The following is a 13,137-nucleotide window of genomic DNA, read 5'->3' on the forward strand; positions in this document are numbered from 1 at the left end:
CGATTGAAGCAAAGTCTCAGATCTGTGCTGTGTCTGTTGCTGCAGTCGGGAGATGGGGACACACAAATCACAGCCTACAGCTGAATAGGAGGGGTAATGGCAGATTAGCTGAGAATTTTGTAAAAAATCCCTCTGAGCTGTGTGATTACTACAATCAGAGGGAAACATTGTTTGGGCTACAGTCAGGTTATAGACAGACTGTCTTGGAAGAAATTAGAACAGAAAGGGGCCATAACGCTGTATATGCAATAGTTTCCAGAAAAGTATTCCATCGGGACATTATGGTGTTGAAAACAAGACTGAAGAACTTCTCGTATGTCTAGAAGATGTGAAAAATTATGAAGTGTTCAGTGCCTCTGTGAACACCACGTAACCGTAAGGATGGAGAAGCCAAATATCAGGGATTATAGATTAGCATCATATTCATATGGAGTTAACACGGAGAAAGGAGGCGTTGCAACATGCCTAAGTGTTGGACACAACGTCAGAAAAATAGAAACAAACAGTTTCTGTATAAATCAGAACCTAGAGGCACGTGCTTGTGAGGTGTTGCTGCAGATACTTCTCTGGTTGTTGTAACAGTCTATAGATCCCCTTAAGGAAACTATCAGCTACTCATGAGAAATCTAAATGCTTTATTCAGCAACATTCCGAACAAGAAGAAACAGCCGGTAGTTTGTGGAGATTTCAGTGTAGATTTCTTATGAGATACAGGCAGCAAAAATGAACTGGAATCATTATTTTGCTGTTTTAGTCTAATTCCAGTAGTTAATATTCCAAATTATGTACAGCGAGATAGCAGAACGCAGAGTGATAACATATTTATATATCGTGATCAGCGTGAAACAATTAATCTGTACCCCTTTGTTAATGGATTTCTGATCATGATGTACAATTAAAGGAAATAAATCATACAGTCCCTTATAGCCATGAGACGGGTTCGTACAAGACAATGGGGCATCTAATGAGAACAGGATACATTGTCTCAAGTGTAAGTTAAAAGAGGTGATATGGGATGAGACACATACAGAAAAAGATGCTAATGAAATTTCCTGGCAGCTTAAAACTGTGTGCCGGACCGAGACTCGAACTCGGGACCTTTGCCTTTCACGGGCAAGTCCAGATAGTAGAGCACTTGCCAGCGAAAGGCAAAGGCCCCGAGTTCGAGTCTCGATCAGGCACACAGTTTGAATCTGCCAGGAAGTTACATATCGGCTCACACTCCGCTGTAGAGTGAAAATCTCATTCAAGAGATGATAATGTTAAATTAAATTTACTCCACAGTAGTTTGTGTCAATATTTGAAAGTATCTTTCATTAAAAAAATATGCGAAAACCAATTGAAAAACAAATAAGCCATGGATAACAACGAAATTAAAATTGCAAAGAGATATGTATATAAAGGCCAGAGTAAGCCTAGATCCAACATTACTTGCAGTAAGTCAATAAAATATCCAGAAGTAGGCACATCCTAACACAAATAAATAATACAAATAATGATATAATAACTATATAGATGTTGTTAAATGGGGCACAATCTAGTCAGTCAGTGTATGCAGTATCATAACAAACTAAAAGAATATGTTTTTATTGGTAATTCACAAGTTGCAAGTATGTCTATCAATCACTGTTCAGTTGAAGAGGGAAGAGAACGTATCAAAAACGCCATCAACAAAAATTTAAGCAGCTAGAAGCAGGATCAACATATATCACTGAAATTAACAGAAATATAACAATTTTTTAAAAAAAAAGAAGCTCAAATGGTGTTGATGGAATTTCAAACTTAGGAAGCAATGTAATACATCACTGGCAAAGCGAATTCTTTCAGAAAGATTAAAATAGCACTTTATAGGAAAGGTGAAATGAAAGTGTTAAATAATTATCGTCCAATTCCTTACTGACACATTTTTCCAAAATAACGAAACCGTAAATTACACAAGAGCAGTATCAGATTTAAGTAAAAAAAGTTTACTTAGCGTATCACAGTTTGGATTCCAGAAGGGTTGCCTGACTACAGAGGCTATTTATACGTACAACCACCAAATATTACGAGTGCTAAATAATAAAATATCAACAGTTCGTATTTTTTGTTATCTTTCGAAGCTGTTTTATTGTATAGATCATGTTACACTCTCAGAAAAACTTTAGTTTTATTGAATTAATGACTTTACACACAACTTATTTGAATCATACTTGATGAACAGCGTGCAAAAAATTAAGCTGAATTATTCAGACAAAATTGAAAAAGTAGGAAATTTTAGTGACAGGGGAGAAATCACAAAGCGAATACCACAGGGTTGAATTTTGGGTCCACTACTATTCCATACTATTACATATTTGAATGGCCTTCCACTTGCATTCAACAAGCAGAATTGATGCTTTTTGCACACAATACTACTGTTATAATAAATCCTATTAGAGACAAAGCAATTGGAAGAGATTGATAATGATATGTTTCAAAGAATTATCAAGTTATTCTCTGGAAATAGAATTTTGAGAATACACACTACATTCAGTCCTGTACAGCAAATAAAGTTGTATCAACAATTGATATAGCACATAAACTGAAGTCAGTAAATAGGGCAAAAGGCTCCAGATTTTTGGGTGTACATATTGATGACAATGTGAAGAAGCATGTTACTGAACTTCTCAACAATGAAGTTCAGCTACTTTTGCTCCTCATATCATTGCTATTGTTGAAGAAAATGAATTGATATCCTGACACTTTTTACAAATTCCCACTCAGTGATGTCTTGTGAATTATTTTTCTGGGGTAACTCATTACTTGCGAAAAACCGTGCAGTAAGAATAATATATGGTGATCACCTGCAGTCGTCATGTAGGTGTCTCTCAAAGGTGTTCAGTATTTTAACTGCATCACCACAAACATGCAGGATAATTCAGTAGCCCCTACCAATTTCGTTTGATGAAACCCGCATTGTTACAACTGGTCTACAAAGACCAGACACGATTTTGATAGTTTCTCTCTTGCTGGTTGCAATCTATTGGCCATACAGAAAAAATTGACTGGACCTTTTTTGTAGGAAATTTAACGCAGTTAAATTTTGTACTGGGACACGTTTTCGCTAAAGAGCATAGTTTTCATGACATTCAAGAAAAACATGCAAAACTGACCTTCAGAAGTACCCCCACTCCCACACTCAGCCTCCACCCGTCAGAATTCATAGTACGATGTTCATGGCACTCCCTTCTACCACAAAAATATGCGACTGTACGAATTATTTTCCACATTTTATCTTTTTTGGTCTTCATTGACTAGTCTTACGCCACCAGCTTCGTCGAGCACCTACAAATTGGAAAATCGACGTTTGTGTAAATTTTGCCTAATAATTTTGAGAATTTTAACAGTGTAAGAATAAACACTTACATCGTTGTATTCGTCAGACCTTCTGCGTATGAAATTACTGTTTTAAGGATCAAGTCTGGATCCAAATGTCACCGTAATTAGTTTCATTACAACGTTTACAAAAGTCGAGTTTCTTGCATTACTCACATGGGCACGTTTAAATTAATAATGTTAACGAAATAGCTTACTATCCTGGTTCCGTAGTAGTCCAAACAAAAGAGACTAAAAAAGATCGAATATTGGGAATAGTTCGTGCAATCGGAAATTTTTGTATGGTGGAAGGAGGGAGTGCCACGAGCAACATACTAAAAATCTTGACTGGTGAGGAATGGTGTGTGGTGGAGGTGCGTTTGAAGGTCCCTTTATGTACACTTTTCATGAATATCTCGAAAACCGCCGCCTTCAGCGACAATGTATCCCAGCACAAAATTTAACTACGTTAAATTTCCTATGAAAAGGAGCTGTTCATTTTTTCTGCAGGGCAAATACTTTGCATGTATCAAGCGTAAGATTATGAAAATCTTGCGTTTGGTTTTCGAAGGACAGACATAGAATTGCGGGGTGCATGAACGACATCGGTAGGGACAGATGAGTCACCCAGAATATGCGATTTGTTTACAGCTAATTCCATTTCTCGCTTCCCGACTTCTGTAGTTTATTGTCTTTCCAGTCTCTCTCTCGCAGATTTCTTGTTTAGTAATCTCGCCCATAGTAGGTAATGATAGCAGAAGCGGCTCAGAATTGTTGGAAGTCAGTAACAGGAGGTCCGCCACGTGCAGCCGCAAGAGGGATGAGCGGAGGGTCACGTGGGCGGTGCTCCTAACCTGTACCTAGTCCCGGCCAGCAGACAGACTCCGCACTTGTGCCTTGCTGCACGACTGACTGCGTATGGGAGCTCCGAAAGTCCGGTTACTTAAGCAGCAGAGCTATCGCCTATACCGCCGTGGTTTTACACTGAAGAGCCAAAGAATTTGGCACACCTGCCTAATATCGTGTAGGGCCTCCGCGAGCACGCAGAAGTCCCGCAACACGACGTGCCATGGGCTTGAATAATGTCTGAAGTAGTGCTGGAGAGAACTAACACCATGAATCCTGCAAGGCTGTATATAAATCCGTAAGAGAACGAGGGGGTGGAGATCTCTTCTTAACAGCACGTTGCAAGGCATCCCAGATATGCTCAATAATGTTCATGTCTGGGGAGTTTGGTGGCCAGCGGAGGTGTTAAAACTCAGAAGGGTGTTCCTGGAACCATTCTGCAGCAATTCTTGGCGTGTGGAGTGTCGTATTATCCTGTTGGAATTGGCCGAGACCGTCGGAATTCACAATGGCCATGAATGGATGCATGTCATCAGGCAGGATGCTTACGGACGTGTCACCTGTCACAGTCGTATCTACACGTACAAGAGGTCCGATATCACTCCAATTGCACACGCCCCACACCATTACAGAGCCTCCACCAGCTTGAAGAATACTCTACTAACATGAAGGGTCCATGGACTCATGAGGTTATCTCCATACACGTACACGTCCATCCGCTAGATACAATCTGAAACGAGACTCGTCCGACCAGGCAACATGTTTCCAGTCATCAACAGTCTAATGTCGGTGTTGACAGGCCCAGGCGAGGCGCCACGCTTTGCGTCGTGCAGTCACAAAGGATACACGAGTGCGCCTTCAGCTCCGAAAGCCAATATCGATGATGTTTCGTTGAATGGTTCGCACACTGACACTTGTTGAGCATTGAAATCCACACCAATTTGCGGAACGATCGTAATCTGTTACGTTGAACGATTCTTTTCAGTCGTCGTTGTTCCCGTTCTAGTAGGATCTTTTTTCGGTCGCAGCGATGTCGGAGATCTGATGCTTTACCAGATTCCTGACATTCACGGTATATTCGTGAAATGGTCGTACGGAAAAATCCGCACTTCATCGCAATCTTGGTAATGCGGTGTCCCATCGCTCGGGCGCTTGCTAAACACCAAGTTCAAACTCATCTAAATCTTGACAACCTGCCATTGTAGCAGCAGTAACCTATCTAACAACTGCGCCAGGCACTTGTATTATATAGGCGTTGCAGACGGCAGCGCCGTATTCTGCCCGTTTACATATCTATGTATTTGAATACGCATGACTAAAAAATGGTTCAAATGGCTCTGAGCACTACGCGACTTAACTTCTGAGGTCATCAGTCGCCTAGAACTCAGAACTAATTATACCTAACTAACCTAAGGACATCACACACATCCATGCCCGAGGCAGGATTCGAACCTGCGACCGTAGCGGTCGCCCGGCACCAGACTGCAGCGCCTAGAACCGCACGGCCACTCCGGCCGGCACGCATGACTATCTCAGTTTCTTTGGCGCTTCAGTGTAAGTTGGTCAGTGAATGTACCCTGGTTTATTGGACTCGCCAGCGTTTCTTACCTCGTTGTTGTCGCTCAATAACTGTTCTTTGTTGTCGAACTCGGGTCTTCCAGCAACATTTGACAATTACAGTGACACTCTGGTGCTTAAGTGTCACGGAGCGTTACTTCATTCTGCTCTGTTACGGCGTATTGCATTGTTTGCTCTTTTAGTTCCCTCGTTCGGAGGTTGTGTGACAACGCTAGACGAACGCCTTGTCATCTGCTACGTTGGCGGTCCGTCGTGTTGACATACCAATTGACACACAGGTCCCGAATTCATCTGTTTGGCTCTCTGCTCGCCGAGTAAAAACTAGCCGTCCGGTGTGGCCAAGCCGTTCTGGGCGCTTCAGTCCAGAACCGTACGGCTGCTACGGTCGGAGGTTCGAATCCTGCCTCGGGCATGGATGTGTGTGTTGTCGTTAGGTTAGTTAGGTTTAAGTAGTTCTAACTCTAGGGGACTGATAACTCAGATGTTACGTCCCATAGTGCTTAGAGACATTTTGCGTAAAAACTTTAAAAAATGTGGGCGTGCAAACCGAATTCATTCCGGGATGCAACAGCATTTGCTGGCTTTCTTAGTGCTTTAGCTTCCCCACTGTCCTTTTTACTTTAAATCGTAAATTAGGCGGTGAAATATCTGTCAAGAGAAGAAGTTTCATGTCTTCACGGCCCAGGGATAGAAGATTATCAGGTGAGTGCCGCTGGCTGTGTGATTGAGAAGTGGTGATAGGCGGTGATTTCCCCAGTTTTACCCTTATCATTCATCAACTGCAGACCTGTTCCTACAATATCTCTCCAAATTTTCTGTTCCGGGGTATCACACAATCATCATATGTTCGTAATAAAATTCATAGTTACCGTAGAAAATTTTAATGTAGAAACAAAGTGTCTGGATACAGTCACTCACCACAGAATTCAGATGTTTCCTACACACACGGGTGACGAATGTATTCCGTTTCTCCACGATTAGACGATAAAATTATCCAGAGACTGACTTAAAACCAATAAAAATTCCTACTCATTCTGTGGTATCACCGCCAGACACCACACTTGCTAGGTGGTAGCCTTTAAATCGGCCGCGGTCCGTTAGTATACGTCGGACCCGCGTGTCGCCACTATCGGTGATTGCAGACCGAGCGCCGCCACACGGCAGGTCTAGAGAGACGGCCTAGCACTCGCCCCAGTTGTGCAGCCGACTTTGCTAGCGATGGTTCACTGACAAATTACGCTCTCATTTGCCGAGACGATAGTTAGCATAGCCTTCAGCTACGTCATTTGCTACGACCTAGCAAGGCGCCATTATCAATTGCTATTTATCTTGTGATGGATGTACCGTCAGACCGATGTTCACCAATTATGGATTAAAGTTAAGTATTCCAGAAGCTACGTACTATTTTTGCTACTATAAAGACCTTGTCATTTTCCAGACCACACGCCATCCTGCGTGAGCTTAAACCCGTGCCTTTCGGCTACCCGTCATTGTGGATTGGCTGTCTTGCCAGTCCACAACACATTCCGAGGGAGCATCCCTTTTCTGTTAAGATTGCATTCTTTGGTCACCTTTACACATAATCGTGTGACACAGATATTCGTGAGAGTGCTCCTCAATGCCCTCGTCGTACTCAAGATACCGAATTACAAAAACAATATACACCTCGAAATGGCAGAAATGCATAGAATTTTTGAGCTACATGACTATGTGTCTGTCTACATAATTCATGATAATAATACAGTCTTAATATCAGCTGTGTGCTCTTAGAAACGAACAATCTAAGAAATTCCTGTCATTCTCATCAAACATCTACCCATAATCACATTTATGGATAAGGTTATGAATGTCTGTGTTCGTCACATCGCAAACAAGTGCAGAGATTTCAGTACCTTCTGTCTTCTCTTCTGTTTTATCAATGAATAGTGTCCCTCACACGTCTTCTCGATCTTATCGCTCTTGTCTGAAGAGCATGGCAGAATAACGCGCTTCTGTCACAGCAAAATCCTTTCTGTCCCACCCCATCATTCAGCCACTCCTTCTCAGTAGCAGGAACCCGACTCTGGAATAATATTATATTAGAGGATTAAATAATATCTCCAGCTCCAGGAACAGTTAATGACATATCAAGTAAAGCAACAATAAGCGTAACCATTGTTCCTGTACGCACTTGTTACTTTTGTACATCCCTGTTTCCAACCTGATCTTCCTCACTTCCCAGTATTCTTAGCCGATGCAGTCTCCTTAAATTTCCCTTTCCCCAGAACTCGCTATATCAGAAAACATCTGATTTGTACACCCATAAATTATTCTTATGTATGCCACCATCATTATTGTTACTTTTTACTGTTGTTGTTGTTGTTGTGGTCTTCAGTCCTGAGACTGGTTTGATGCAGCTCTCCATGCTACTCTATCCTGTGCAAGCTGCTTCTTCTCCCAGTAACTACTGCAGCCTACATCCTTCTGAATCTGCTTAGTGTATTCATCTCTTGGTCTCCCTCTACGATTTTTATTCTCCACGCTGCCCTCCAATACTAAATTGGCGATTCCTCGATGTCTAAGAACATGTCCTACCAACCAATCCCTTCTTCTAGTCAAGTTGTGCCTCAAGCTCCTCTTCTCCCCAATTCTATTCAATACCTCCTCATTAGTTATGTGATCTACCCATCTAGTCTTCAGCATTCTTCTGTAGCACCACATTTCGAAAGCTTCTATTCTCTTCTCGTCCAAACTTTTTAACGTCCACGTTTCACTTCCATACATGGCTACACTGCATGCAAATACTTTCAGAAATGACTTCCTGACACTTAAATCTATACTCGGTGTAAACAAATTTCTCTTCTTCAGAAACGATTTCCTTGCCATTACCAGTCTGCATTTTATACCCTCTCTACTTCGACCATCATCAGTTATTTTGCTCCCCAAATAGCAAAAGTCTTTTACTACTTTGAGTGTCTCATTTCCTAATCTAATTCCCTCAGCATCACCCGACTTAATTAGACTACATTCCATTATCCTCGTTTTGCTTTTGTTGATGTTCATCTTATATCCTCCTTTCAAGACACTGTCCATTCCGTTCAACTGCTCTTCCAAGTCCTTTGCTGTCTCTGACAGAATTACAATGTCATCGGCGAACCTCAAAGTTTTTATTTCTTCTCCATGGATTTTAATACCTACTCCGAATTTTTCTTTTGTTTCCTTTCCTGCTTGCTCAATATACAGATTGAATAACATCGGGGAGAGGCTACAACCCTGTCTTACTCCCATCCGAACCACTGCTTCCCTTTCATGTCCCTCGACTCTTATAACTGCCATCTGGTTTCTGTACAAATTGTAAATAGCCTTTCGCTCCCTGTATTTTACCCCTGACACCTTTAGAATTTGAAAGAGAGTATTCCAGTCAACATTGTCAAAAGCTTTCTCTAAGTCTACAAATGCTAGAAACGTAGGTTTGCCTTTCCTTGATCTTTCTTCTAAGATAAGTCGTAAGGTCAGTATTGCCTCACGTGTTCCAATACATCTACGGAATCCAAACTGATCTTCCCCGAGGTCGGCTTCTACTAGTTTTCCATTCGTCTGTAAAGAATTCGTGTTAGTATTTTGCAGCTGTGGCTTATTAAAATGATTGTTCGGTAATTTTCACATCTGTCAACACCTGCTTTCTTTGGGATTGGAATTATTATATTCTTCTAGAAGTCTGAAGGTATTTCGCCTGTTTCATACATCTTGCTCACCAGATGGTAGAGTTTTGTCAGGACTGGCTCTCCCAAGGCCGTCAGTAGTTCCAATGGAATGTTGTCTACTCCAGGGGCCTTGTTTCGACTCAGGTCTTTCAGTGCTCTGTCAAACTCTTCACGCGGTATCGTATCTCCCATTTCATCTTCATCTACATCCTCTTCTATTTCCATAATATTGTCCTGAAGTACATCGCCCTTGTATAGACCCTCTATATACTCCTTCCACCTTTCTGCTTTCCCTTCGTTGCTTAGAACTGGGTTTCCATCTGAGCTCTTGATGTTCATGCAAGTGGTTCTCTTACCTCCAAAGGTCTCTTTAATTTTCCTGTAGGCAGTATCTATCTTACCCCTAGTGAGATAAGCCTCTACATTCTTACACTTGTCCTCTAGCCATCCCTGCTTAGCCATTTTGCACTTCCTGGCGACCTCATTTTTGAGACGTTTGTATTCCTTTTTGCCTGCTTCATTTACTGCATTTTTATATTTTCTCCTTTCATCAATTAAATTCAGTATTTCTTCTGTTACCCAAGGATTTCTACTAGCCCTCGTCTTTTTACCTACTTGATCCTCTGCTGCCTTCACTACTTCATCCCTCAAAGCTACCCATTCTTCTTCTACTGTATTTCTTTCCCCCATTCCTGTCAATTGTTCCCTTATGCTCTCCCTGAAACTCTGTACAACCTCTGGTTCTTTCAGTTTATCCAGGTCCCATCTCCTTAAATTCCCACCTTTTTGCAGTTTTTTCAGTTTTAATCTACAGGTCATAACCAATAGATTGTGGTCAGAGTCCACATCTGCCCCTGGAAATGTCTTACAATTTAAAACCTGGTTCCTAAATCTCTGTATTACCATTATATAATCTATCTGATACCATTTAGTATCTCCAGGCTTCTTCCATGTATACAACCTTCTTTCATGATTCTTAAACCAAGTGTTAGCTATGATTATGTTGTGCTCTGTGCAAAACTCTACCAGGCGGCTTCCTCTTTCCTTTCTTAACCCCAATCCATATTCACCTACTACGTTTCCTTCTCTCCCTTTTCCTACTACCGAATTCCAGTCACCAATGACTATTAAATTTTCATCACCCTTCACTATCTGAATAATTTCTTTTATTTCATCATACATTTCTTCAATTTCTTCGTCATCTGCAGAGCTAGTTGGCGTATAAACTTGTACTACTGTAGTAGGTGTGGGCTTCGTATCTATCTTGGCCACAATAGTGCGTTCACTATGCTGTTTGTAGTAGCTTACCCGCATTCCTATTTTCCTATTCCTTATTAAACCTACTCCTGCATGACCCCTATTTGATTTTGTGTTTATAACCCTGTAGTCACCTGACCAGAAGTCTTGTTCCTCCTGCCACCGAACTTCACTAATTCCCACTATATCTAACTTTAACCTATCCATTTCCCTTTTTAAATTTTCTAACCTACCTGCCCGATTAAGGGATCTGACATTCCACGCTCCGATCCGTAGAACGCCAGTTTTCTTTCTCCTGATAACGGCATCCTCTTGAGTAGTTCCCGCCCGGAGATCCGAATGGGGGACTATTTTACCTCCGGAATATTTTACCCAAGAGGACGCCATCATCATTTAATCATACAGTAAAGCTGCATGCCCTTGCTTTCAGCCGTTCGCAGTACCAGCACAGCAAGACTGTTTTGGTTATTGTTATAAGGCCAGATCAGTCAATCATCCAGACTGTTGCCCTGCAAAATATGCTGCGAATATCGTAATACTTTTCGACTTTTCCGTTTCGAGAACGTAACCCGCAGAAGGCAGAGATCCGGCTTCTATCATTAATCAGCCGTGAATTTCGTCTGGAGTGGTTGGAACTCGCCCTGAAATCGAGTGCAGAGAATTGAAAAGATGAACCGCTCAATAACGCAAAGGATCTGAGCGCCAACAACTCGTAATTTTCTGTTTCTTCCCTTCCTTTTTGCGTGGATTTGAAGTATCTCCCTGTGCAGTCAAGTCGATTACAAGCAAGATCATGCGAAAAACGACAGATGCCTAATTAAGACACAGCCCCTTCTGGCTGCCTTTGTAACGACGTGAGACGGGCAGAATAAATGACTCAGTGTGATCTATATTCACATCTGATCTAACTGCTAATATCAGATATCCGTAACACGCCGCAAGCAATAGGGAGAAGAAAAAACGTGAAATAGGCGTTCGTCATCATGCAAAGCATGAATATATCTCGGTGAAATCTCCGCAGGTAATAGGGTGGCAGAAGTAATCTGTAGTTACACCGCAGAGCGAGGCATGCGGTTAGCGTGTTTATGCGATGACGAAGCAGCTTGGGTTTCGTTTTGCGCTAGGGACATATATTACCCAGCAGCTTTAGCGCTTTTAACGAGTCGACGCAGATTGACTTTACACACGTATTAAATCGATCGTAAAAATTGTGACGTATTACGATAAATGAACAGATAGGGTGAATTTGCTACCAGAACAAGAGAAAAGATGGAGGTAACACTGTTGTCCTGATGTTGGGGTTCGTGGTAGGAAAAGTGTAAAGAAAATCTACATCTAAACTCATACTCTGCAAACCACTCTGAAGTGCGTAGCAGAGGGTACTTCGCATTGCACCAGTTATTAGGTATTAAATCGATCGTAAAAATTGTGACGTATTACGATAAATGAACAGATAGGGTGAATTTGCTACCAGAACAAGAGAAAAGATGGAGGTAACACTGTTGTCCTGATGTTGGGGTTCGTGGTAGGAAAAGTGTAAAGAAAATCTACATCTAAACTCATACTCTGCAAACCACTCTGAAGTGCGTAGCAGAGGGTACTTCGCATTGCACCAGTTATTAGGTATTAAATCGATCGTAAAAATTGTGACGTATTACGATAAATGAACAGATAGGGTGAATTTGCTACCAGAACAAGAGAAAAGATGGAGGTAACACTGTTGTCCTGATGTTGGGGTTCGTGGTAGGAAAAGTGTAAAGAAAATCTACATCTAAACTCATACTCTGCAAACCACTCTGAAGTGCGTAGCAGAGGGTACTTCGCATTGCACCAGTTATTAGGTATTAAATCGATCGTAAAAATTGTGACGTATTACGATAAATGAACAGATAGGGTGAATTTGCTACCAGAACAAGAGAAAAGATGGAGGTAACACTGTTGTCCTGATGTTGGGGTTCGTGGTAGGAAAAGTGTAAAGAAAATCTACATCTAAACTCATACTCTGCAAACCACTCTGAAGTGCGTAGCAGAGGGTACTTCGCATTGCACCAGTTATTAGGTATTAAATCGATCGTAAAAATTGTGACGTATTACGATAAATGAACAGATAGGGTGAATTTGCTACCAGAACAAGAGAAAAGATGGAGGTAACACTGTTGTCCTGATGTTGGGGTTCGTGGTAGGAAAAGTGTAAAGAAAATCTACATCTAAACTCATACTCTGCAAACCACTCTGAAGTGCGTAGCAGAGGGTACTTCGCATTGCACCAGTTATTAGGGTTTCTTTTCGTTACATTCGCGTGTGAAACGCGGGAAGAGTTATTGTTCAAACGCCTCTACGTGCACCGTAATTATTCTAATCTTGTGTTCGTATCCCTGTGTGAGCAATATGTGATGGTAATGATATCGTTACGCGAGCGCACGACAGCAGAGTCTCT

The sequence above is a fragment of the Schistocerca serialis genome, chromosome 5 (assembly GCF_023864345.2).
Source record: "Schistocerca serialis cubense isolate TAMUIC-IGC-003099 chromosome 5, iqSchSeri2.2, whole genome shotgun sequence".
Taxonomy (NCBI): Eukaryota; Metazoa; Arthropoda; class Insecta; order Orthoptera; family Acrididae; genus Schistocerca; species Schistocerca serialis.